At 41.2% G+C, this 25729-nt stretch overlaps 1 protein-coding gene and 1 long non-coding RNA gene across 5 annotated transcripts in view; one reads left to right on the top strand and one right to left on the bottom strand.

The window, feature by feature from the left end:
* Window positions 1–25729, top strand: part of PDE4D (phosphodiesterase 4D) — a 749511-nt gene that overhangs the window by 286937 nt on the left and 436845 nt on the right. The window lies entirely within an intron of this gene.
* LOC142071998 (uncharacterized) lies at window positions 6092–9028 on the bottom strand. The gene is made up of 2 exons (XR_012668282.1): window positions 8875–9028; window positions 6092–6417 (listed from the first exon to the last, which is right to left on the bottom strand). It is a non-coding gene; the product is annotated as an uncharacterized LOC142071998 (long non-coding RNA).

Here is a 25729-nt window from a genome sequence, read left to right as displayed (position 1 = left end):
TGTCAGTTCATGCCCTTATATGCCTTTAGAAGTTTTCTTTTATTAATCTGAGGACTTTATAGGACTACTAATTTCTTTTGCTAACTGCTTTATCACTTCACTGCCACCATTCCAAACATGAAAAAGGTAAGCATAGAAGCTAATTAGGAGAAAGCAAGAGAAAAGTGATATTAAAGTTGGATGTTTTATAGTTGGATAAGACAGTCATTCCAAACTACTACTACTACTGTGGGTTTGCATATGAACACTAGCACTAAAGGTTTTTCTCAGTGGAACTCCAGTCCTCCCATTTATTTGTATAAATTGATAGAATGACTCAGCAGAAAAAATCCAGCCTTCAACAAAGTTATCTTCTCAGTAGGAGGGGAAAACCTGATCTGGAGATTACTCTTTATTCACCGGGAATGCAGCTGTGCTCTTGCATCCTGTTACAGTTTGTATATGATGACATCCTTAATGAAGCTTGGATTGCTCCAAACCCCACTCTTGCAGTTGTGAGCAGTACAAGCTCCACTTCAGATTAGAATTACCATAGCTAAATGGAAAGTGGCAATTCCTGGTATGAATTTATCTGATAAACTGATACAGAAAGATTGTGAACCATTCAAAATGGGAATTGAACCTACAAATCTTAAGTCTATGTAGGAACAACACTTTCCCCCCCACCATTCTACCTCAGACAAACCCCGATATATAAGAATCTTATTGCCTATATCTGTGATGAAATCCATTTATCATGCTGATTAATGCAATGCTGGAAGTCACCAGATATCATGGTGATGGACAGAGTATAAGAACCTACTGGAATACAAACATTTTATTGGCTATCTTCAAAGCACTTCATAAAACATTACTGAATGACTTTCATTACTTCTCTGAAAAGGGGTGGGGCATTGAGGAAGGCTAGACATACAATTGGGGGGCCCCACCCCGGTCTGTAGCCCCATACCTTGCTCCTCCTCAGGTGCTGGCCCCACTTTTTTCTCTCTCCCCCCTGAGACTCCACCCCCTGGCCAGGTCAGAGGCCAGAAGCTTGAGCTGGGAAGCGCGGGGCAGCTGTTGTACCTGCTGGTACCATGGGGCAGGTGGCTGCGGCACTCTCCTGTCTCCTCCTCCTGCTAGGGCCCACAGGTTCGGGGCTGTGACTGCTCCTCATCTCCCTGCCGCTCCTCGATTGCCCACAGGCAGTAACAGCTGCCCGGGTGGATGGACCCGACTCCAGGGCCAGCAGAGATTCAGGGAGCAGCAGCCACAGAGAGTGTGGCCCAGGAGTCTGGGCTGGAATGGGTCAGTTATTATAGTAGTGCTCGGTTGAGATTATATATCCCATTTTGATAGTGGCTGGTAATTATAATTGCATATTGTCTCTTTCAATACTCTGGAGTAGCCCTGTCTGTGAGATCTTGCTTGCAAGTGCACAATTTTGTGCACACACAGAGAACCAGCAAATGTTGTTTTCTATCAATTTGGTAAACCAGGGGTCTCAAAAAAGCAGCCCGCCAGTTCCCTGCTCCCCCCAGCACTTACCTACAGCGGCTCCGGCCTGGCGTGCACCGGGAGCAGGGCTGGCTCCCTGCCTGCCTGCCCTGCCCCTGCGCCGCTCCGGGAAGCGGTCGGAACCTGGGAGGTGGGGGCACAGGGGTCTGTGTGTTGCCCTTGCTTCCAGGCATCGCCCCCTGCAGCTCCCATTGGCCGGGAACTGCGAACCGTGGCTAATGGAAGCTTCGGGGGAGGTACCTGGAGGAGCAGCCAGGGCAACAACAGACCCCTGTGCCGCGCCCTCCCCCAGGTTCCAGCCGCTTCCCAGAGCAGCGCAGGGGCAGGGCAGGCAGGCAGGGAGCCTGCCTTGCCCCCCGGTGTGTGCGGGGCTGGAGCCCCCCCACCGACCGAACTCCTCCTGCACCCCAACCCTCTGCCCTGAGCCCCCTGTCACACCCCGCACCCCTCCTGCACCCTAACCCCCTGCCGCACCCTGCACACCTCATGCACTCCCTGCCGCACCCTGCACCCTGACCCCCTGCCACACCCCTCACCCTTCCTGCACCCCACACCTCAACTCCCTGCCCTGAGCCCCCTGCCGCACCCTGCACACCTCATGCACCTCAACTCCCTGCCCTGAGCCCCCGCCACATCCTGCACCCCCTGGGGGCAGGGATTTCGGGGAAGGGGTGGGAAGAGGTGGGGCAGGGGCAGGGCCTCATGGAAGGGGTGGAGTGGGGGTGCGGGCAGCGGGGAGGGGGGTCAGTGATGCGGCCCTCGGACCAATGTACTAGTCCTCATGTGGCCCTCGTGGTAATTTGAGTTTGAGACCCCTGTGCTAAACCCTGTATTTACCATTAATGTCTTTCATGTCAAGTTGTTTAAGGAAAAAAACATAAGTAATAAAACACAGAAAAAAACTGCTCAGACCCTTTTATAAAAAACATTGCACAGAATCTACTAAAAAATGTAAAATATTATTTCATAGATTCAAAGGAAAGTGGCGCTCATGTACAGATATGGTTCTGAAATTGTATGCAGGGAGATGTGTAGTAGTGGTTTTAGGGAAGGAGGGATGTAATTCGAATTTAAAAAATAATATTGTTTTTGCTGTTACTCAGTTTTGTGCAAATTTCACAAGGAAACATGTTGGCAAATTTTTAACAAAATCACATTCAGTACTTTTGGACAGACTACTTGTAAGTACTTTCCTGGCATCTTATAGAGGAAACAGCGGTGAAGGCACACCTCTGGAGTATTGTAATCCTCCTCTGTTAGTGTTAATGCTCCGTAAATGAACATATCACTTTGCAGATCACATTTCAGAAAACAAAGCCCCCGTCCTTAAGTTGTTACAATTAATATCTGACAACTATGGTTAAGGCATGAGAAGGTATGTAGACAGTTTCTCTTAGCTAGTTATTTTTCACTCTACTGTTACCTTTTCTACATCCTAATTTGATGGATTCGGTAAGAAGTAGAATTATTGGCATAAAAATAAACACACTCATGCAAATTTTACTGGTTCTATCTGTATTGGCTTTTTTGTTCCATTTGGCCTACCGATATGGTAAGATACTCCAATGTCTTCCCAAAGCATTACAGAACCCTGCAGTTTCCTCCTAGCCTGGATTTCCTTGTGGTTGTCCCACCAAGCTGGCACATAATATAAGGTTTATTCAGTGTGTGACAGTGAGGCACATTAAAAGGGAGCCAAGTAGTGGTGTATACAAGGAAATAAAATAATCCTCCTTCATGCTCTATTAAGGATACTGTTTGTTCTGTAATCATCAGAATGGGTAAAAAAAATTCTGTAATCAAGTTTATTTTGTATACGTATAAACATTTTCTTTACTACTGTAAAAATGTTAAAAATAGATGGAGTGTTTTGTGTAAAGATGAGATTCACCAAACTTTCAAAGCACTGTAAGCAACTCATTGCCAAGTACTTCACTGAAAAATCCTTACAATACTATAGTAGTAGAAAAATCCCTAACAAAATTTCCTCCATTGTACATCATCTTCAAAAGAAATAATGAAAATATACATTGCATCAACTAAATACTGCGATATAAATAAATACAAGGCATGTATTTGGCTTTGTCATTTTTTCATAGTAGAGAGTATTATTACTCTATGCAATGTGATCTTGGCTAGTGTATAGCGTTGAAGCCTTTACATCTACAGAATCATTTAGAGGAGGTACAACAAATCAGAAGATTAAAGAATGGAGGATGTGATGTTTTGGGAACCACCCCGACTGATAATGGGTTATATGACCACCTGCGCTCCAAGGCTTGGAGTTGTACAGCTATGGTGGCCAGTAGCCAGCCCCCAAGCATAAGGTCTCACCCTGGCTCTCATCAGCTCAGTTACTCCTTGCAGGGTAACACCAGCAGCCCCTCCAGCCTCAAGTCTCCCCAAATCTGTCCTCCCAGAGTGCTTATCTACCAGACGCTTGGACTGTTCCCCTCTGGTTTGCTGCCACCAAAAGTTGTGAAACTAGACCCCAACCCAGTTAATTAACTGTGGTACACACAGTTTGCACACCAGATACTTGCTTGGGGTAAAAATAAACAAAAAGTGTATTTAATAGAAAAACCACAATTTCAAAGATGAAATAGTAAGGAAAACAAACATAGACACAGAAAATAAACATAGACATCCCCAGGCTTTACACTTCCGTATTAGATAAAATCCCTTTTCTAATATAAGTTACTATTGCTTTTGAACTGTTTCCCAGCATGCCCCTAGCTATAGGGGGGAATCCATCCTTTCATGGACAGCTTGCTTCCTGGAGGCTGTCCCTCAGTTTTTGGATGCCCTTAAATTCAAAACCCTCCCTTTTGAAAAAGATTTGCAATTTTTTTTTCTTCTTCAGACTCAATAGATATTCAAAACGGGAAAATCCCCAGTTGTCTCAGTGTCTTTCCATTAACACTAATGGCCCATCAATGTCTTTTCCTGGGCTGCACAATGGATCAGAACTTTAGTCCGGTTTTGTGTAAACATCTGGCTTGGGAGGTGCTTCTCCCTGTTTGATCACTCACTGCACTGCTGTGAGATGGAGCCAAAGTATATAAGCACAATTCTCTGTATATACAAATATATAAATTCCTAACCATAGCCTGCATACATATTTCATAATGATTACTAAGTTTAGAACATTATAAGCTTTAATAAAACACCTTACTTGATATACTTTCATAGTACAACGACACAGTGTGCAATCAGTTGGTTCTACTATTCATTTTGGGGCCATAAACCTTCTGTTCTTCTTTTGGGACATCTGGACCCTGATTGTTACAGAGGATTTTTGGATACTTGAATGGTATCCTGCAAAGGCTTAACGTTGCCCCCTTGTTATTGGAATCTTAACTGGTGTTTGCTCTTTTGGCCTTTGTACTCTTACTGGATGATCTGGTGTGACTCTACTGCACAGGGCATAGTAGATGGGGTAGAGGATCCTCTGCAAGGGATTACCATAACTTTTCAGGGGCTCCCTATTTGGCAGTACAAAACAAGTAGGAAGGGAATGGGTAGATCTAGAGTTTCTCTATCTTCCAGTCCTTTCTTGTGATCAGAACAATTTAACAGACTCCACTCCAGCTGTTGAGCTAAAGTAGTCCTTGCATAATCGACTGGAGGGATGAAGGGAAAGGGTCCTTTTAGTGCACAGCCAGCCACTGCTTGGGCTGGGTACCGAGTCCCTGGATTTGGCCAAAAGTATGCAAAGAAATATAAAAAAAAGAGAAAAGACTTTATTCTCAAGCCATTACACTCACTGATCAATATCAATTTTAGTGCAATCCACAAAGGTACAAGGCAGCCAGCTCACCAGAAAGCTCAGGCTACTGTGTCACTCCAATGACTCCTACCCGTGTGTGCATCTGCACTGTCTCCAGTATAGGGCTGTGTGCAATTTGCACAATCTAGCCCTCTGTAATGTACACATGTCAACATTTTTCATGACAGGAGGGTAGCTCTGAATGTAAAACTAAGTTTGAAGGCAAATTTAAGATGAAACTGATTCAAGAACTTGCTGTACATACAGACAGAGAAAAGGCTTAGATATGTGCTATAACATGCTCCTGGCTCACTTGCTATATTGCTTGACGTCATGGGAAAAGCCAGCCAGCCTGGAGATTTCATTTATTTCTCTGATGTTTCCTTTGTTTGTGGGATGAGACTAAAATCATATAGCATGAACTGCATAAGCTTAATAAAATCAGAAAAATATGGTTTACTCAGATTTAGTATAAAAACTGGAAACAAATGATGATGAGAAATGTTCCAATATTTAAAAATAAATCTATTTTGCCTTTTTTTAAACTGCAACCTTTTTGTTGTTTACATTGTGTAAGATCATGTAATGAGTACCTCTGCTCATGACGTATGAACTGTACATCTTATTTGAGATAAAAGTATTTGCTTAGCATCCAGGAGTGAAATTCTAATCCCTTCCCCCCCCCCCCCCCCGAGTTTTTTTCTATTGACTTCAATGGGGCCAGGAGTTCCTGCCCTATTTGTAAGATTCTTACTGCTAAGCTGGTGAAAAATGGATCTGGCTGTATGAGAGCCCTACTGCATATCAGAGATAAGTCACATACCATGCTAGTTAAAATAAAGTTTAATATTCAGATAATTTTACTGTATTATATTTATTCATAATTTTCATTCTTTAAATTCTTTCTCTGGTGGAAGACGTGAAACTGTAGGTTTGTTTACTCTTCATTTCCCAGAGAGGTGGATATTGTGTTATAACAATAAGTGCTTGGTTCTACAGTGCCTTTATTGTGAGAATCCCAAGGCACTTTACGGGCATTAATTAATTCCTGACATGGTTGTGGCATAGTTAGTTGTCAATACAGCCATTTTACAGATGGATTAAGGTTCTGGAAGCCTGATCTCTCCTTCAGGGTTTGATTCAAGTTCCTCCTGTTGTGAAGAAGAGTTGTATTTATTAGCAAGAATAGTATTATTGCATTAGCATCTAGAAGCCTCAATCAGTATTGGGACCCCATTATGTTAGGTCCTGGACAAAGAGACATAAGAGATGGCCCCTGCCCTGAAGAGCTTAGTCTAAATACACAAGACAGACAAAAATGGAAGGAGAAACAGAAGCACAAATAAGTGAAATGACTTCCCTAAATTCACACAATTGTAGAAACTGCAACTGAATTCTCATCTCCTGACTACCAGTTCAGTGCCCTAGACACAGGGTATCTCATATTTTTCAGATAAAATTGCTATAATTTAAACTCAACTGTCTACATTTCTGGTGACAAAGCGTTTCGTCAAGGGAGTAAATGCTAAGTCTCTATTTGAGTTTCAGCCTGCTCCTCACTGAGGTTTTGGTGAAGTTTCCAAAACTTCCATACTGAATTGACATGATCTGTGCTTTAGCTAAGGAAGACCAGAGGGGAAGTACTGAGTACACAGTTGGTGGGGGTTGTCAGTACCTGTCTTGTGGGTAGGGTGGTGACTGTCTTTTAAAAAGTATGTGTATGGTCTCTGAATGAGAAACCGTCCCTTGATACTGACAGTCTGGTTAGTTGACAGTCTGTTTTGTTTTGGGGTTAAGATTATTGAGAAGGCAGTAGGAAAACAACGCTCAAAATATCTGCATGCCTCAGATTTCCGTGTCTCTTGTCTGTCTGGATTAAGGCTTGGGTATGGAGACAGTACTTGATAAAAAGTGTTACAGGATTTAGTGTTGTTATTGCTTTATTCACACAGGAGGAAGTTCTTGCAGTGGAAATGGTATTTGCCCATCTAAAATAATTCTGTTTTGTCAATTATGCGCGAGAGAAAAGTTCTGACCATCTTGTGGTTGGGATCCCTTCCATTCAGACAGATGGGAATGCAGGTAGGAAGCCAAGAGACCATGTGTGTGTGGGCTATTGAGAACAAAGCCCAGCCAAGCAGCTGCCCATCCTGATTTTCTGTGCGTACTTTTAAAGGGATATGATGTTAATAATCTTACTCAGGGCTAGAATATTTATATATCAGTTTTCAAATTTTCAAATAATTTCATGGCTACATAGGGTTAGTTTTTTATTCTTAAATCACAGGTGCTCAGAGACTATGATGATGGGGATAAACTATGCACAATTTGGCAGATTGGTATGCTTAATGCAAGTGAGTGCCAAAATAAAATTTTTTGCATCCGTTTAAATATATTTACCAGGTTATGACACTCCACTTTGTACACTTAAACAGTGTCTAAACTGAGCTCTGTATAACATTACACAAATTCAAAAAAACTCTACATTAAAAGAATGTTAAGATTGCAAAATCAAACACTCAGAAGTTAGAAAATGCCAGAATTATGGTTGCTCATGTAACCTTAATTTGTCCACCCTTGTGCGTTAGGATACAGCCTTTAATTAAGCAATTGCATACTGTTTCCCCCCACAGAATTCCTGCCTCATTCAGTGAATGGGCAGTTATTCATTTTTTTTTTTTTTTTAAATTCTGCTCTTTCAATGTGTGGTCCCCAGGCCTTACTTAATACTCAGCATTCAAACCCTGCTATAAATACAAAATTGTTAATTATGTCATGGTCTTTTCTACAGCACTCATCACTATAATTTCTGGGTGCTTCACAAACATTAATGAATTTATATTTACAACCACTCCTGTGACAACTGGTGGAATCTTTATTTCCATTACAGATGCGGAACAAAAATACTGAGAGATTAAAGTCCAAAGAGATTAAAGACAAAATGTCCACTAGTTTTGAGTGGCAACTTGAGACACCTAGGAGCTGATGTTCCAAAGTACTTAGCACATTATATGCTCATTTGTATATTTTTAAAAGCACATGTTGTATGTTCAAAGCACTGTTTCAAACAACTTCAGTTGTAGTCATGAAGTCTTAGCACCCAGAAAAGAAGGAACACCGCATTAGCGGCCTCCTGTGATTTTTGGTTTAAGTGACTTGCCCAGCATCGCACAGCAACTCGGTGGCAGAGGCACGGATAGAATCCAGTTTTCCAGGGGTAGCATTAAACTTTCTTAACCGTAACTTCTACAGCAGAGGAATATGTAGAGACTGAGGATTCCTGGGTTTCATTCCAGGTTCTAGAGGGGAACATAGACTTCTGCTCCTGTGTCCACAACCATCTCCATTCCTTCTCTGCTCCTTCCTAACCTCTCCAGCTCCCCAACTCCTGCACACTCCCACCTTGATCCTATACAACTCCTCATGCCCCAGCTCCGGACTCCCACCCTCTCCACTTCTGTTCCTATCCAACACCTCCTGCTCCCCTTCCCCTCTGCACTAATATACCCCCCGCCCAAGCCATCACCACCTCTAGTTCCACACCTCCCCGGCACCTGCAACCTCTCTGTTTCCATTTACCCTCTGCTGCCTCCCTCATCCCTTCCTACCTTTGTACTTGAGTTAGGCTGCATCTTTCTCTTCCTCCATGCTGCCTGGGCACAGATAGGAGTGTTGAGCACACGGGAGACAGCCTTCATTCAGGTTCCCAGTGCCACAGTGGCCCCCAACAGCCAGGAGCATCAGTTATAAGTGAAGTCCTGCTCAGTCCCTGCAGCCCCTAGGCTGGAACATGCCAGGTATGCATGGAATCTTTGGGGAGCTTAGCTGCCAAACTCTAACAAGTCTCTGCAGAAGCCTGGTTGAACTGCAATGTTTCAGAGGCTTATAACTTGGCCAAATTTGGGCAACTTTTATTAGGGATGGCAAAACACCCATTCCTGACACCAGGATGATGCTTCCCACTGAATTTCAAGCCCTTGCCCCAAAGCATGAAGGAGCTAGAACTTCTCAGAAAACCAGTTATACGTTTTTTTTAACAGGCAAAACACCACATTTTCCCCCAACCTTTTTCTGAAAGAAATATGATCCATTTTGTTGAAATTGTCCCCCTAAAATTAGCCAGGGGCAGACACCGGGCATGGAAAATTTCAGCTCAAATGGTTAAAGTTTGGTAAAGTTATAAGCAACTGAAAACAGGGTATTATAATGGTGCGGCGGAACCTTTAACTATAGGCAAACGCAACCGGCTCCACCAATAATAACTTGTGATGGAGATTGGTGAGTAGATTCTGTCCCAACCCCAAAGCATCAGTGATTTCATACATGAAAATAAGTGTGTTAAAAATAAAAACAATTGAAATAAAGTAACAGCCATGAAACTGATTGTGAAATATGCCCTTATCACTTTAGTACATGATTTTACATTTTTTAGGGGCTAATTTATTTCACTGCAGCCATTACCTGCATGGCAAGTAGTTTCTGTATTACTTAAAATTGCTGGACCCATCTGGCCTTAATTCAAGATGTGCAGCTGGTTATTAATTACTGAGAACTCAACTACTGTTTGTACTGAAGCAGCCACAGAAGATCTGATTCAGCAGATCCTTTTTACTCCCATCTCTTCTATTATACCAAAAGAACACGCGTAAATAACATTCACTTAGTATGGCTGTCATGGACTGTAAATTTGCTAGCAACATTAAAACTGATTGCATTAATGGTTTCTGTTCTTTTCCTCTATTTATTTTTTTTAAGTCCTAGTAGTTCGTTTTTTAGTTGCCCTTGAAACCTTACGGAAGGAAGCAGCATTTTTTTGTTTTGCTTTGCAACATTTATGTACAGTGTAATTCTTCACTTGTATGAACAATTAATGTCTTGCATTTTATAAGCTGATTTTATACAGGTTTGCTGTAACCAAGGTGGTCATGGGCGAAATTCAAACAACACTGTTGGAGGACTTGTTCGTTTGTTCTATAAATGCTATAAGCCAAAAGCACAGAATACCAAAATGATAAATCTGCTTTTAAAATACTTTTTGTTTTATTAAATAATGTAAAGGGATTATACCACTTTACAGTATATTGGAAAATACAGACACTTTGTGAAAAATGAAACTGTCATATGGAAATTAGAGAATGAGGCATCTGGAGGACTATCCTCATGACCATAATCAAATAACAATAAAAATATTAGTTGTGAAATTTGAAACCAGAAGAGATTTGCATGGGCTGAGGTTCCTTTGTGAATAGTTTGAAGAGCAATAATGTTTTGAAATGCTGAAATGTTTTATGTGCTGCTTTTTAAAAAAAAAAAAAAGGAAAAGAAAAGAAAAAAGAAAAACTACTGTGGAGCATCACCTTCTGGGGTCCTTGCCTCCTGTGTTTTGTCAGTACCACTGAGTTGACATTGACAAAAAGGAAAAGGATTGGGGGGGGGGCAGGATTTGTAGCTATCAGAATGCCACTGTGGAATTGCACATTTTGCAATACAATTCTGCACACTTCTGCAGGTCAAACATTCAAGGAATGCTAGAGGCTAAATGTAGACTGACTTTACCAATCATTTAGTTGGTGAAATGTGCAGTCCTGAATAACTGACTGATCTTGGAAATTTGAAAAAGGAGAGCACTGTGCCTAGAATCTGAAGAGTTGGCAGCAATATTTGTGCAGGATATTAGCATCACAGACAACTAATAGGTATTACCAAGTGGTATTGTTGCAAAGTAATAGTGGTATTTTTTCTGACTTATCAGGGAGTGGGAAATCTCAGAGAATACCTTGTCCTTCACTGTGTTTTGCAGTTCTCCATGACCTAATTCTTTCACTTGAAGAAAAGGATATACCATTGAAAATGTTTCATTTTCATTTTCAATCTTACATTCTGTCTAGACTCTGATTTTTTTTTTCCTTTGGAGCACACATTACCATATTCAGTCACAAAGAAATAGCATGTGAGAGTCTGTACTACACCTTTTAGAGGCACAGCACAGAACTCTCAGCCCAGTAGCAGGGGGTGACCACTACTTAATTTGTAATGAAAGAAGTGCCGGGGCTCAAGCAATTTTTGTACTTTCATAACTGACACGGGCGGCAAGCCCAGAGGTACCGGGGCTATGAACTGCCAAGCCTAGAGGTACCGAGGCTCAGCCCTGGCAAGCCTTGGCACAAATTAAACACGGGGGGCAACTAAGGTGGCTTTAAACGATTAGGGTTGTTCTTCAGGCCAAAAGGGCCCTATGTGTAATTGAGCCCAGGTCTGCACTAGAGGGTGGGGGATCGATCTAAGTTACGCAACTTCAGCTATGTCAATAACATAGCTGAAGTCGACGTACTTAGATCAACTTACCGTGATATCTTCACCATGGTGAGTCGACTGCTGCTGCTCCTACGTCGACTCTGCCTGCGCCTCTTGTGGCGCTGGAGTACAGGAGTAGACGGGAAAGTGCCCAGAGGTCGATTTATCGCGTCTAGACTAGACGCGGTAAATCGATCCCTGCTGGATCGATCTCTGCCCGCCGATCCGGCAGGTAGCGAAGACATACCCTTATGCTGCATAAAGGTATATCTACACTGCAGTCAGTGTGACTGCAGCCTGAGCTAGCTTTGATCTAGTTAGCTTGAATAACAGTAGCAATGAAGCCATGGCTGACCAGACCGTACAAGCCCATCCGGACCCTGGATATGTACTTGAATGGCTAGTTTAGACTGTATCTGTATAATTGTGTAATAAAGAGTGAATTTTACAAATAAATCATATACAGAGAGATCAACATGAGGACAAACTTAGATAGCCAACAGATGGTCAGAACAGCTGTAGAATAACCTCAGGTATTTAGTAGAGCAAGCATGCAGGATAGTAGGAATGTCATGCTACAGGGTGGAAACTTACCTTAATTATGCCTTTTGGACTTCAGTATATGTACTTAAGCCTTCTAAAGGAGAATTGGCAAAACCTGAATAGTATTTTTTCTTAACAAGATTCATCAATAAAATAAGACAGAAATCTTATTACTATAATAAAATAAACATAGTTAATTTGAGAGAAAGCGTGGGCTGATTCCAAGTCAGGGGAAAGCTGAGAATAAAGATGTTCATCTTTCAAAATAAAAAATGTACCGGAAAAAGACCAGTATGGATTAAGCTCTAAGGTTACCTGAAGAAAAAATTTAGTATTAGGCAGGTAAGAGGCTCATGACAATCATACTACACTATTATTTTGTGAGCATGTTTAAAATGGAGAGATCCCATTTAAAAACTTTAAAATAGACAAGCAGAGTTTTGTTTTAATAAAAAAAACATGTAGAAGGAAAGTATAAAAATCACCACTACAATTTAAAAAATAACCTGAATATATAACTTTTTTTGTATGGGAGCCATCTTTATGCTTGAGCACATTATAACTGACATCAACTGCATAATAGAGAGAAGAATGCAGTTTTTAAATGTTGGAAATTGGCATGGTAGAAGCAGCATCTCCATATTCTCACCTGAAAAGTTCTATTTGTAACTTCTCATAGAGTTTTCATAGAAATGCTTTTCCTGGCCTGGGAACGGCTGACATTTCAAGACATCCCTGGAGAAAAAATAAAATGGCATTATGGATGGGAGATGGCATGTGCAATTTAAACCAGTGGTTCTCAACCTTTCCAGACTACTGTACACCTTTCAGGGGTCTGATATGTCTTGTGTATCTCAAGTTTCTCCTCACTTAAATACTACACCTCTACACCAATATAATGCAGTCTGATATAACGCGAATTCGGATATAATGTGGTATAGCAGCGCTCCGGGGAGCGGGGCTGCTTTACCTCGTTATATCCGAATTTGTGTTACCGCAAACGGTTCCTCTGTGCCCCCCCTACTTGCTGCGCCCCCCCCCCCCCCCCAGCTCACCTCCCCTCCGCCTCCTCCCCTGAGTACGCGGTTGCCGGTCCGCTTCTCCTCCCTTCCAGGCTTGCCGTGCCAATCAGGCGTGGCAAGCCTGGGAGCGGGGAGAAGTGTGGAGAAGCAGAGCTGTGGCGTGCTCATGGGAGGAGGAGGAGGCGGAGGCAGAGCAGAGGTGAGCTGGGGCAGGGGGGGCGCAGCAAGTAAGGGGAGGGCGCAGAGGAACCACTCCCTGCCCCAGCTCGCCTCTGCTTCCTCCCCTGAGCGCACCACCACCATTCTGCTTCTCCCCCCCTCCTTCTAGGCTTCCAGACAGCTGATTGGCGTGGCAAGCCTGGAAGGGAGGGAGGGAGGGAGGAGAAGTGGAGAGGCGGCGGTGGCGCGCTCGGGGAGGAGGCAGCGCAGAGGTGAGCTGGGGCAAGTAGCGGTTCCTCTCCCTACCCCGATATAACGCGGTCTCACCTATAAGACGCTAAGATTTTTTGGCTCCTGAGGACTGCATTATATCGGGGTAGAGGTGTACTTGCTTACAAAATCCGACATAAAATACAAATTGTCACAGCACACTATTCCTGACAAATTGCTGACTTTCTCATTTTTACCATATAATTATAAAATAAATCAATTGGAATACAAATATCGTACTTACATTTCAGTGTGATACTTGAGCCTGTTTTCTGTGTGCCTTTTCTGAAGCCTGAGTCCCAGGCGGCAGAGCTGAAGCATGTATTTTAGCTTCATGGGGCCCTCTGCGGTACGGGGCCCTGGGCAGTAGCCCTATTTACTATTCCTTAATGCCGGCCCTGCACTTGTGATTCCACTAAACCCATCCTGTGACTCTTTCCCCTCCACCCCCCTGGGCGGGGGCGGGGGCTGCAACCCCCAGGTTGATAAACACTGATCTAGATGAGTTGAGTACTCCCTGGAAGACCTCTGTGTACCCCCAGGGGTATGCGTACCCTTGGTTGAGAACGACTGGTTTAAACTGCTCAAGTTCAACTTTGTTACACCAACTGCCTTCTCTTTGACTCGAAAGCCTCAGGATCCTGGTCCTTTCTTATTATTTTAATTATAATAATGATAAATTAATGGAAACATGATGTAAGTCTTTTACTGTGTTTCACTGTAATACTTAACACTGAGGTTCTGTAATATAACATGCATCTTAAATTACCAGACACCTGGGGTGAAATCCTTGCCCAACTGAAATCAGTGGCACATCTCCTTTGTGTAGAAGAAGTGAATGTTAACCACAATAAATAATGCAAAGGAAACTCCCACACAGGAGGCGCATTTGTGTTCTCTAAAAAGCCTAATGGACATAACTTGTATTAATGATGAATAGGCAGATGGCCAGTGGAGATTCCTCATTAATATTGTTTGTTTAAATCTTGAAATATAAATTTTTAGTTTAAACCTGCTAATCGTGCACATGGCTAGATTAGCAAATCATGTCAAACCAACTTAATATTCTTCTTTGACAGAGTAATAAGTCTTGTGGGCAGGGGGAAGCAATAGATATATCTTGACATTATTAAGGCATTTGATACTGTTTCACATGGCCTCATAAGCAAACTTGGTTAATATAACCTAGATGAACGTACGATAAGGTGGGTGCAAAACTGGTTGGAAAACCATACTCCAAGTAGTTACCAATGGTTCACAGTCAAGCTGGAAGGGCATACTGAGTGGGGTTCCACAAGGATATGTCCTGGTTAAAGTTCTATTCAATATTTTTACAAATGATTTGGATAATGGCATAGAGAGTACACTTATAAAGTTTGTGGATGATACCAAGCTGGGTAATATTGACAAACTGGAGAAATGGTCTGAAATAAATAGGATAAAATTCAATAAAGACAATGCAATGTATTGCATTTAGGAAGTAATAATCAATTGCACAAATATAAAATGGGAAATGGCTGCCTAGGAAGGAATACTGCAGAAAAGGATCAGGAGGTTATAGTGGATTGCAAACCAAATATGAGTCAACAATGTAACACTGTTGCAAAAAAAGCAAACATGATTCTGGGATATATTAGCAGGAGTATTGTAAGCAGGACACAAGTAATTCTTCCACTCCACTCAGCTTTGATAAGGCCTCAACTGTAGTACTGGACCCAGTTCTGGGCACCACAATTCAGGAAAGATGTGAACAAATTGCAGAAAATAGAAAGGAGAGCAACAAGAATGTTTAGTCTGGAGAAGAGAAGACTGAATGGGGAGATAAATCTTGAAATACGTAAAAAGTTGTTATAAAGAGGAGAGTGATAAATTGTTCTCCTTATCCACCGAGGACATGCCAAGAATAATGGGCTTAAATTGCAGCAAGAGAGATTTAGGTTGGACATTAGGAAAAACTTCCTAACTGTGAGGGTTGTTAAGCATTGAAACAAATTAGTTAAAGAGGTTATGGAATCTCCATCATTGGAGGCTTTTAATAACATGTTAGATGAACACCTGTCAGAGATGGTCTAGAGATAATACTTAGCCCTGCCTCAGTGCAAGGGACTGGACTTGGTGACCTATTGAGATCCCAGCCAGTCCTACATTTCTATGATTCAGTGGTCAGTCTATGTAACCACATGGCCCTTCATCCTCCCTCCCACATTCCCTCTGTTTGTTAAAAGTACTTATGTATTTTCATAAATTAGACTGCAAATTCTTGAGGGCAGGGACTGTCTCTATGTATTTGTACCGCAACAAGCACAATGGTGTCTTCAACCCTGACCAAGGCCTTTGTATAATAAATATGTACTTACCATTCCTGAACTGAGAACAACTTTTCTTATTGTTTTCCCTGACTCTTCTCCTTTTTGAAATGCACTGATTTTATTTAAATATGGTATGTTACAGTTCAGGGCAACTGCATCTGCATTCCACCTCTGTGGTCCACCCAAGGGTATCCACTCTCAGGCTTCCAGCTCCCTAGCCGACGCTTCTCTTGGGCAGAGACGTGTGTCTGTCTCTCCCTGGAAATACCCAGCCCGGTATTTCCATGCTGAACAGTTCTTTGCCTACATTTTGAATTCCCCAGCAAGGCAGACTGCCTCAGTAGGCCTGCTTTGCCTTCATTCGTCAGAGGTTGTAAATAGAATAACTGCACACTGTTAAGTTACAGACTGTTGTTTCTAAACAAGCATGTGGTAAAAGCACTACAGAGAAAACATATTAAAAAAAATAAAAGAATTTACACACATGCTAATGAGCTTACAGAGATCACCCCAACTCTGGCCATGGACTCTGACAAGTGAACAGGCCTTCAACCACATCAAGGTTGTTTTTTTCCTCCTGTGGTTACAAGTTTATAACCATCTTGGCTCAGAATAAGTACCCCCCACGAATCTGAGAGTCATTTCTATATAGTTTGAATCTTTGATCTGCATGTAAACAGGTGATCAGCTGACAAAAGGTGCCCTCCTCAGGGTGAAAATTCAAAAGACTGAGTTATTTCATAGTCAGAGGGTTTACATTTTTTAGTTAATAATTTCATTATATATATGCAGCAGAATGTCTTTGCATTCTTTCTGCTGTTACAAAATGCAGATTTTTTTAGATGGTTCATTCTCTAGTTCTCTAGTAGTGCCTAAACAGGGAACTGAAAATGTTATTCTTATACCCCTATGTTCTACATATTTTAATTCGTCACATTTGTACTTTCCCCACCATGTGCCTCTTTTGGTGTATTTGTTATAAATCATCACAAATTATGCAGTGCTATTATGTACTGTCCACAGCAGTTGGAAGAAATGAGCGAATAATCTATTCTGTTGACCTAAACCACATCTAAAAATGTTATTTTACCAGCTTCTCATAAGATATTAAATTGGAGCCCCTCCACATAATCACTCTACTCACAACAAAAATATTACTGTATCTCAAATTCAGCATATTAACCAAGAATCTTTGGCTCAGGACCTAGTCCACATTACTGAGCCTAGCATAGGATACCTAAGGTACTGGTGCCTAATTTGGCAATCAAACAATATTTCAGGTATACAGAGATTGCACTGGCAACCCATGTGATCACAGAGAGATCCATTAGGCCACAATAAAAAACAACAACAAAATACCCTGCCTTAATCAAATTGAAATGAAAAGGGAAACATGGTCTAATAAATCATCTGTGTGTTCTTTTTCTTTCTAGTTGCTGGAGGTTTCTTTGGCTTTGGCTAATCTACTCTATAGGTAAATACCTATAGGGTATTGGGAAGGTCTTTGAGCCTCGCTTCCCTATCTGTGAATGAGGATTCTAATACTTTGCTACATCACACAGGTGTTGAGTTTAAAGTCATTAAAGTTTGTTTGGCACTCATGAATGGCAGGTGACTTGAAGACACTAGAGAGCGGTTAGAACACAGAATAGGGAGTCTAGGTGTTCTATTGTAACTATACTAGAACTCTGGAAGGGTATTTCCCAAAGAGCTTAGGTGAAACAGGCATATATGGTAAATCACCTTTCTTATTTAACTTATATGTATAGACGGGGTGTTTCTATTGTTTGGGTCAGTGGACGAGGAATCAGGACACTGGAGTTCTGTTCTTTGGAAAGTCATCTGACTTCTCTGTGCGTTAGTTTCTCCATCTGTAAAACAGAGTGAATAGTACTAACCTATATCACAGGGTTGTAGTAAGACTTCATTATTTATATAGTATAGCATTTTGAGGTCTTTGGAGTTGCTATATAAGTGCAAAACACGATTATTATTTTAAAGAAACATAAATCTGCTCCATCTCTAATTTATGTCATTATTAATTCATTTAGTCCTTTCATCAGCAAGTACAAGATTGTTTCTTAAGGTTTTAATATATTGAGGGATTATTAAAAAAAATTCCTTTTTTTTGTTGTATGTCTGCTGAAAAATGCTGAAAGGAATGGAACTCTATGGATGTATTATTTTTTCTAGACTATTGTTAATCTAAATAAGTTAGGGAAACAGATTTCAGAATTAAATTTCTTATCTCCATTTTCCCACCATCTGGTTCTGGACTGGCTTTCTAGGACTGCTGGGTGGCTAAGGGTGTTAGTTGCTGTCATATTCTTTTTAGGGGGAAATAAACAGAATGTTACAGCAGTTATTTTGCAAAATGTCAAACAAGGCTTGTAGAAGAACTTTGAAAGTATAATTAGTAAAAAAGGTAGAGCAAATTACTGAGAATCTCTGTAAATGTTGTTTATGGATTTGCAGTCGTTTCAACACTTCGATTATATGTTTTAAAATGGTGAGTAAAGAAAAGGATTTTTTTAAAACTGATCTTCATCTGTGTGTACTGATGTACTGGCATGTCTAGTTGGCAGCCGATATCAAGTGGAGTGCCCCAAGGGTCGGTTCTGGGGCCAGGTTTGTTCAATATCTTCATTAATGATCTGGAGGATGGTGTGGATTGCACCCTCCGCAAGTTTGCAGATGGTACTAAACTGGGAGGAGTAGATATGCTGGAGGGTAGGGATAGGATACAGAGGGACCTAGACAAATTAGAAGATTGGGCCAGAAGAAATCTGATGAGGTTCAACAAGGACAAGTGCAGAGTCCTGCACTTACGACGGAAGAATCCCATGCACCGCTACAGATTAGGGACCGAGTGGCTAGGCAGCAGTTCTGCAGAAAAGGACCTAGGGTTACAGTGGACGAGAAGCTGGATATGAGTCAACAGTGTGCCCTTGTTGCCAAGAAGGCTAATGGCATTTTGGGCTGTATAGGTAGGAGCATTGCCAGCAGTCCAAGGGACATGATCATTCTCCTCTATTCGGCATTGGTGAGGCCTCATCTGGAGTACAGTGTCCAGTTTTGGGCCGCACACTACAAGAAGGATGTGGAAAAATTGGAAAGAATCCAGTGGAGGGCAACACAAATGATTAGGGGACTGGAGCACATGACTTGTGAGGAGAGGCTGAGGGAACTGGGATTGTTTAGTCTGCAGGAGAGAAGAATGAGGAGGGATTTGATAGCTGCTTTCAACTACCTGAAAGGGGGTTCCAAAGAGGATGGCTCTAGACTGTTCTCAGTGGTAGCAGATGACAGAACATGGAGTAATGGTCTCAAGTTGCAGTGGGGGAGGTTAAGGTTGGATATTAGGAAAAACTTTTTCACTAGGAGGGTGGTGAAACACTGGAATGTGTTACCTAGGGAGGTGGTGGAATCTCCTTTCTTAGAGGTTTTTAAGGTCAGGCTTGACAAAGCCCTGGCTGGGATGATTTAGTTGGGGATTGGTCCTGCTTTGAGCAGGGGGTTGGACTAGATGATCTCCTGAGGTCCCTTCCAACCCTGATATTCTATGATTTTATGATTCTAAGCATAATGATGTTAAAAGAGATCAATAACTATTAGTTGTTGCATTTGCAGCTGGCAACTGCCAGCACTAGAGATATTTAATCTGATACCTCATAGAACATATTCACAATGAGGTGCTGCTATCAGCAAATTTTATGGAGTACGATATCACTGATATCTTATACCTAAAATTGAACTTACTATGTGCTTTCTGTCCTCTGTGTTCCTCACTGTGGCAGACACGGAGCAGAATAACTAAATATTGTTATTTTGATTTGCTTAATTTTAGATTAGTTGTATACTTGTAGTACTACAAACTTGCAAGCTTTGTTGGGAAAAGTGAGGGAAAAAGTTACTTACGTTGGCTAGAAAGTTTCTTCTGATCTTTTAACTATAGAGAATTAATAATTATTCTGATGGGAATGGATATGCCTTCTCTCAAAGACAGAATTTGTAACTTCTAGTTGGGACAGACATTTAGGGTTGCATTTTTCAGTGCTGTTATTACTTTAACCATGAAGACAGCTGTCACAATATAAAATATTTGAATATTCTAACTACAGAAGACTCAGAACATGAACACAGACACTGAGCACTCTCATACTGTTGAGAAATGTGTATCTTGATCCATACTTGGATTCAGACTCCTTGGGTTAGACCAGTGGTTTTCAATATGTGGTCTGTGGACCGTTGGAAATCCACAGACTATGTTTAAGAGGTTTGTGAAAGGTTGTTGTTACCATAGAACAGTGGTTTTCAACCTGTGGTACATGGACCCTTGGGGTCTTGTTGAGGAAACGTTAGCGCAGTTGTGTGCGTGTCTTCTCAGGTATAATTCATAACCGTCTGTAGACTATGTTTCAGGTTTCCAAAGGTGTCTGCACCTCCATTCAAAATTTTTTAGTGGTCCGCAAATGAAAAAAGGTTGAAAACCACTGGATTAGACTATCTTTGAATCAGGCTACAGGTAGTAATGACCTGCATTATGGATAGTATAAAGCCACACTGCCCCAAAAGAAACACTAGGGATGGACTGTGCCTGAGACACTCTCCGAGCACAAAATCCCAAGCAGATTTCTGACTGTCCTTGGAGAGCAATCTGCATAGACTCCGCTTCCTGCATCCAGCCCCGGGAACCCCAAACACATGCTAACATCTTCAGGTAAGCTCAGTGGACTGTTTGGGAGAGGGAATTTGCTGGAGAATCATTGTACTATGCTCCCACCCACTTTGCCAGCATAATAGTCTCTCTGATATTTTGGGTAACATAGCACTATGAAAGAGAATCTAAAGGTGGCTATAACTTTGTTGTTGTACTGTAGCAAATATATATTTAAAACAATGTAGAGAATTCAAGTGTCTTGAATCATAGAATCACAGAATATCAGGGTTGGAAGGGACCTCAGGAGATCATCTAGTCCAACCCCCTGCTCAAAAGCAGGACCCATCCCCAATTAAATCATCCCAGCCAGGGCTTTGTCAAGCCTGACCTTAAAAACTTCTAAGGAAGGAGATTCCACCACCTCCCTAGGCAACGCATTCCAGTGTTTCACCACCCTCCTAGTGAAAAAGTTTTTCCTAATATCCAACCTAAACCTCCCCCACTGCAACTTGAGACCATTACTCCTTGTCCTTGATCTATGTCGCAGATAGTTAAAGCTGTTATATTCAGGCATATGTAAATAGAGATTTAGAATTTTTTAAGTAACTTCCCAGGCATAAATGTAAAAAATAACATTTGTTCTTTAAAGAAGCAAGAACTTTCAGGATGAAAATAATGTTGTTTGTTATCTAACTACCATTTCAATAGGAGCTGCAGATTTTGGAGTTACTGTTTTAAAATAAATAAAGAAAAATGCAATTATTTTATTCCTAAAGTGCACAATCTTTTTAAAAGTATCCATGCTTTTGATTCTGACCTGGTTATCTCCTGTAGGGGAAAAGAAACAAACAGTGGCTATAGCAATGCTTTTAGTTGAGCCCATGTTGCATGGTGCTGACCATCTCTTGTTTCCAACGGCTTAGTGCCCAGAGTATCTGCAAAAAATTTTTGGAGCCAAACCAGGTCATCAACTACAGTATACTGTCTCCCATTGTTGCCTTCATTCTATAGCAGCTCCCACCAATGAGCATGCCACCTTTTATAATATTGCCATGCCACATGTCAATGAGATGCTCTGATGAAAGGAATATATGGCACACTAAATATACTGCCCTTGAGAGATTGAAAAAATCAAACCTGAAAAATAAAGCAAAGAAATTCCTAAATATAGTAGCATCTTGACTAAGTTAAAAGGTACAGTGTTAATCCAGCTCAACATATCCTATATTTTAAACAGTGGAACTGAGCATGCCTTTTGTGGGGGAAAGGGGAGCAAGCCAGCCATGGCTAATGAAGCTGTGTGGACACAGTAAACCCTACTAACAAGCAATAAACTACCAGTAGATAGTCTTGGAAATACAAAGTCATTTTTTATATTAATTAGATACTTAGGATCAAATTACTAAGTGATTTTTAAAGTGGTGTAAATATGATCTTACACCAGCTTTTGCTAGGCTATAGCTCATCGATGCAAAAACATAACGTTACTGATACCTTGTCCTCCCCTCCCCCCCCCAATAGGTTTGTTTGTTTTATCCATTCGCTGTCGTGTCATTTAAAAGAGATTGTAAAGTCTATGAAGAAGGGACTGTATTTACTACATGTTTTGTACAGCTTCTAACAAAAAGGGAACTCCAATCATTCATTAGGGCCTCTAGATGCTACTGTAATACAAATAAAACATCATAATGAAGACTCCCTTATATCTGGATTCCCTTAGACCTACTTACACCAACTCCACAGCATATAAGGCATTCTAAATTGGTGTAATTTGCCTACTAAGGAGCCAAAAAACATTTAAATGATTATTTTAATTTACGTCTTTTTAAACTACCGTCTACCTCCCTCACTATGTGTGTGGCTGTGGTAGGGATGGTTGTGGTAGGGAAAGCTACTAACATAAGAATATATGTAGATTAAACTTAAAATAGGAGGTGATTTGCTTTAATTTACACTTCCTGACTCCAGTGTTGCCAACCCCTATGTTGACTCCACTTCCTCTCTTATCCCTTGAGATATGCAGTGCTCTCACTCTTTCATTGTCTTTCATTGTCATAGACAGGATAGGCAGCTACTCTGTTCACATTCTGCCTCCATGTTCTCTATGGCCTCCAGTCCTCCACCTACCCTATACAGTCTCTTGCCCATCAGAATTTCCCTTTCTGTTGTTCCACATCCCTCCCAGTCCCCCCGCTGGCCTCCTGCTTCTCAGATTCCCATATATCTCTGTCCAGCTCCCTAATATATTTCCCCTCCCTGCTGCCCCCAATGTCTCATTCCCTGCATCTGGCACTGAGATGATGTCTAAGGCGTCACCATCATCCACGAGAGCAAGCCTGGCTTCAGCCCCATTAGAAACAATGGGAGGTGACAGCCATCTTTGGGCATCCTCACCATGGCAACTATCTTTATGAGGGACACCTGTGGCTTCTGTCCTGGGAGATGGCCATTCTGAGAAAGGGTAAAACTTCACAAGATTTAAGGCAGAAATCAGAAATCCAGAGAACCTTAGAGAGAGAGACAGCGCAAGAGTTTTGCAGTATTATGACATCCCCTGTTTATAGTCCTATCTGCTACACTGTTTTTCTGACCACCTGAAATGTAAATTAGATGAGCTTCGACTCCCTTAAACTCGGTACCTCAAATTCACAGATGAGGTGTAAGAGGATGTAAGTAACATAGTAAGTGGGTGAGAGTTTCAGTAATTGAATTTGAATCAAGGGAATAAAACTTAAAATGCTGACAAGTGTAGATTACATCAGTTCAGAGTCACTGTGATACAGGTAGACTTACCCCTGAATTTGGCCTTGCAAGTTAGCCTTAACATATGGCCATTTAGCTTAAGAGAATTTCATTTTCTAATTTAGATTGAGATGTGGAAAAAATCCAAGACATGGACACTGCAGACTTTGTGTGCTCATTTAGTAGTAAATTTTAATAACATTTCTTGTTAAATTATACTTATGGGTCTCTGAATGATTTGAGAAGAATCATTCAGTTTTTGACTTTTAGATTTCTCTTCTAGCTCTGAGTGGCTTTCATAACTTAAAGAATGAGACAAAGATTAACTTCTAAACCATTACTACTCACTGATTGCCTTAGTAACACCAATGTGAAAATTTTTTATTTTAGAGAGTAAGAATAAATGTGCTATCTGTATTGTAAGGTTTACAGGAAATATATGCATTCCCATCATGGGGCAGAACTTTGTCTACTGCATTTTCTGTGCTGAGCATCTCATTACTGTTCAACAAATAGTACATTAAAATAATCCTAGCTAAAGAATGGAAGGCTTCTTGGCTTAACGGAAGCTAGTTGGTATAATGTATTTAGAAGTGGAGTATTATGAAACTTGCGAATGCTGCTTTATCTAAAACTGAGTAACAATTTTTTAGTTCAATTTTAAGGTGAAAATCTAAGTACGTTATAACACACAACTACATTTACAAATATAACGTTCAGTGACCTTCCTGTCCACTTTAATGAAAATGGGCTTTACTGATATGACATTATCCAGATCTTTAGGTACCCCCTGTAGTCAGCATCATTACTGAATTTGCAGGTTTGCATTTTAAACTAAATAGGCTTATAAATTAAGCAGATTTCTTATTTAGTTTGTTCACATTAGGTCACCTGATACTTCAATATCCTGCCTCTCCCAAAAAAAGATGCAAGAAGCTATTTAAAAAAAATGTATTGGTTCAAGGAAATAAAATAGAAATCAGTGAGCACAAAGTTTAACAAAGCTGTTCAAATGGGGAAAAAGCAGTATGAATTACTGTATAAAGAGTACATCAGGAGACTAGTCTGCTAATGGGTTAAAATGCTAGACTCTCGCCTTTTCAAATGTGAGTTCAAATTCTGCATTGTTTCATAAATAAAAATGAATTTGGTGATTTTTCATCTGAGTTCTCATTTGCACACATCAAAAAGGCACCAAACAATTTGGTATAATTCAGCATCATAGGCGCTGACTCTGTAGGTGCTCCAGCCCTGGAGCACCACGGAAAAAAAATTAGTGGGTGCTTAGCACCCACCTGCAGCCAGCTTCCCCACCTCCCCACAGTGCCTCTCACCTGCTGATGGCTCCACCGATCAACTTCTCCCACTTCCAGCCAGCGCTTCCCACCTGCCATGATCAGCTGTTCAGCAGCATGCAGGAGGCACTGTGGGGAGGGGGAGGAGCGGGGACGGGGTGTACTTGGAGGAGGGAGTGGAATGGGGTGGGAAGATGTGGAGCAGGGCTGGAAAGAGGAGGGGTGGAGTGGGGGTGGGAAGAGGTGAGATGGGGTTGGAGCCTTGGGGGAAAGGTGGAGTGAGCGCAGGGCCTGGGGTTGAGCATCCACGGTGAAAGGAGGAAGCCGGTGCCTGTGTTCAGCATACTGGGTAGTCTAGACTCAGGATATCCCAACTCCGTGACTAAAAGGGTAGATATAAATAAAACATTAGGTATTAATGATCCTTTAGGGTTGTTCACACCACATTTCCTATTTTTTTAAATTTGAAAATAGTGTAAAAATAGAGAAGATATTTAGTAAATGAAATCTTAAACCTTGTTTCTTTTCCAGAAATATGACCTCTATAAATAATGTACAAAGTAGAGGAGAATACTTGAATAGCTCTTTTGCTGTAGATGGTCTGTCAAGAAAATTATAGTTTGCTGCTTGCTTTTTTTATTGTAAATATTAATGAAAAAGGAAATTTTAGTGGAGCTGAAAAATGGCAACATTTGTCCTTGAGACCTCTTTCATTCTGGGCACTAGAGCAGCTAAGTTTGTTAATGGGAGAATTATGTATTAACTTGTCAAAAGATGTCCAGAGTCATTCTTCCCTAAAATTGATGCAAATTCTTTTCATGTCAGCTGGCTATTCAGTTTATCATTATGGAAGCAGATGTTGCACTGCTATCATGATGACCCAAAACATAGTAGGAGGATGGCTGATAGTTACTTCAGATACTTATAGTATTTATTTATTTCTTATAATTTATATTTTAAAAAAGTGTCTTAAAACCATCTAGCTGTACATGTAAACAAATGCCCTCATTATTGATTGCCCCTCAAAATTGTTTGTACCAGGCTATCTTAGATGCTCAACTGCCAGAGTTTTATCCTCAATATCAGCAGCACAACATGCTACTTCTGGCCACTGAGTTAGCCCATGCAAAGCCATCTGCAACTCTGAACTGGTACAGAGGTCTAGTATG

The sequence above is a fragment of the Caretta caretta genome, chromosome 5, assembly GCF_965140235.1.
Source record: "Caretta caretta isolate rCarCar2 chromosome 5, rCarCar1.hap1, whole genome shotgun sequence".
Taxonomy (NCBI): domain Eukaryota; kingdom Metazoa; phylum Chordata; order Testudines; family Cheloniidae; genus Caretta; species Caretta caretta.
The sequence above is the reverse complement of the archived record's forward strand: the minus strand, read 5'-3'. Positions and strand labels throughout refer to the sequence as shown.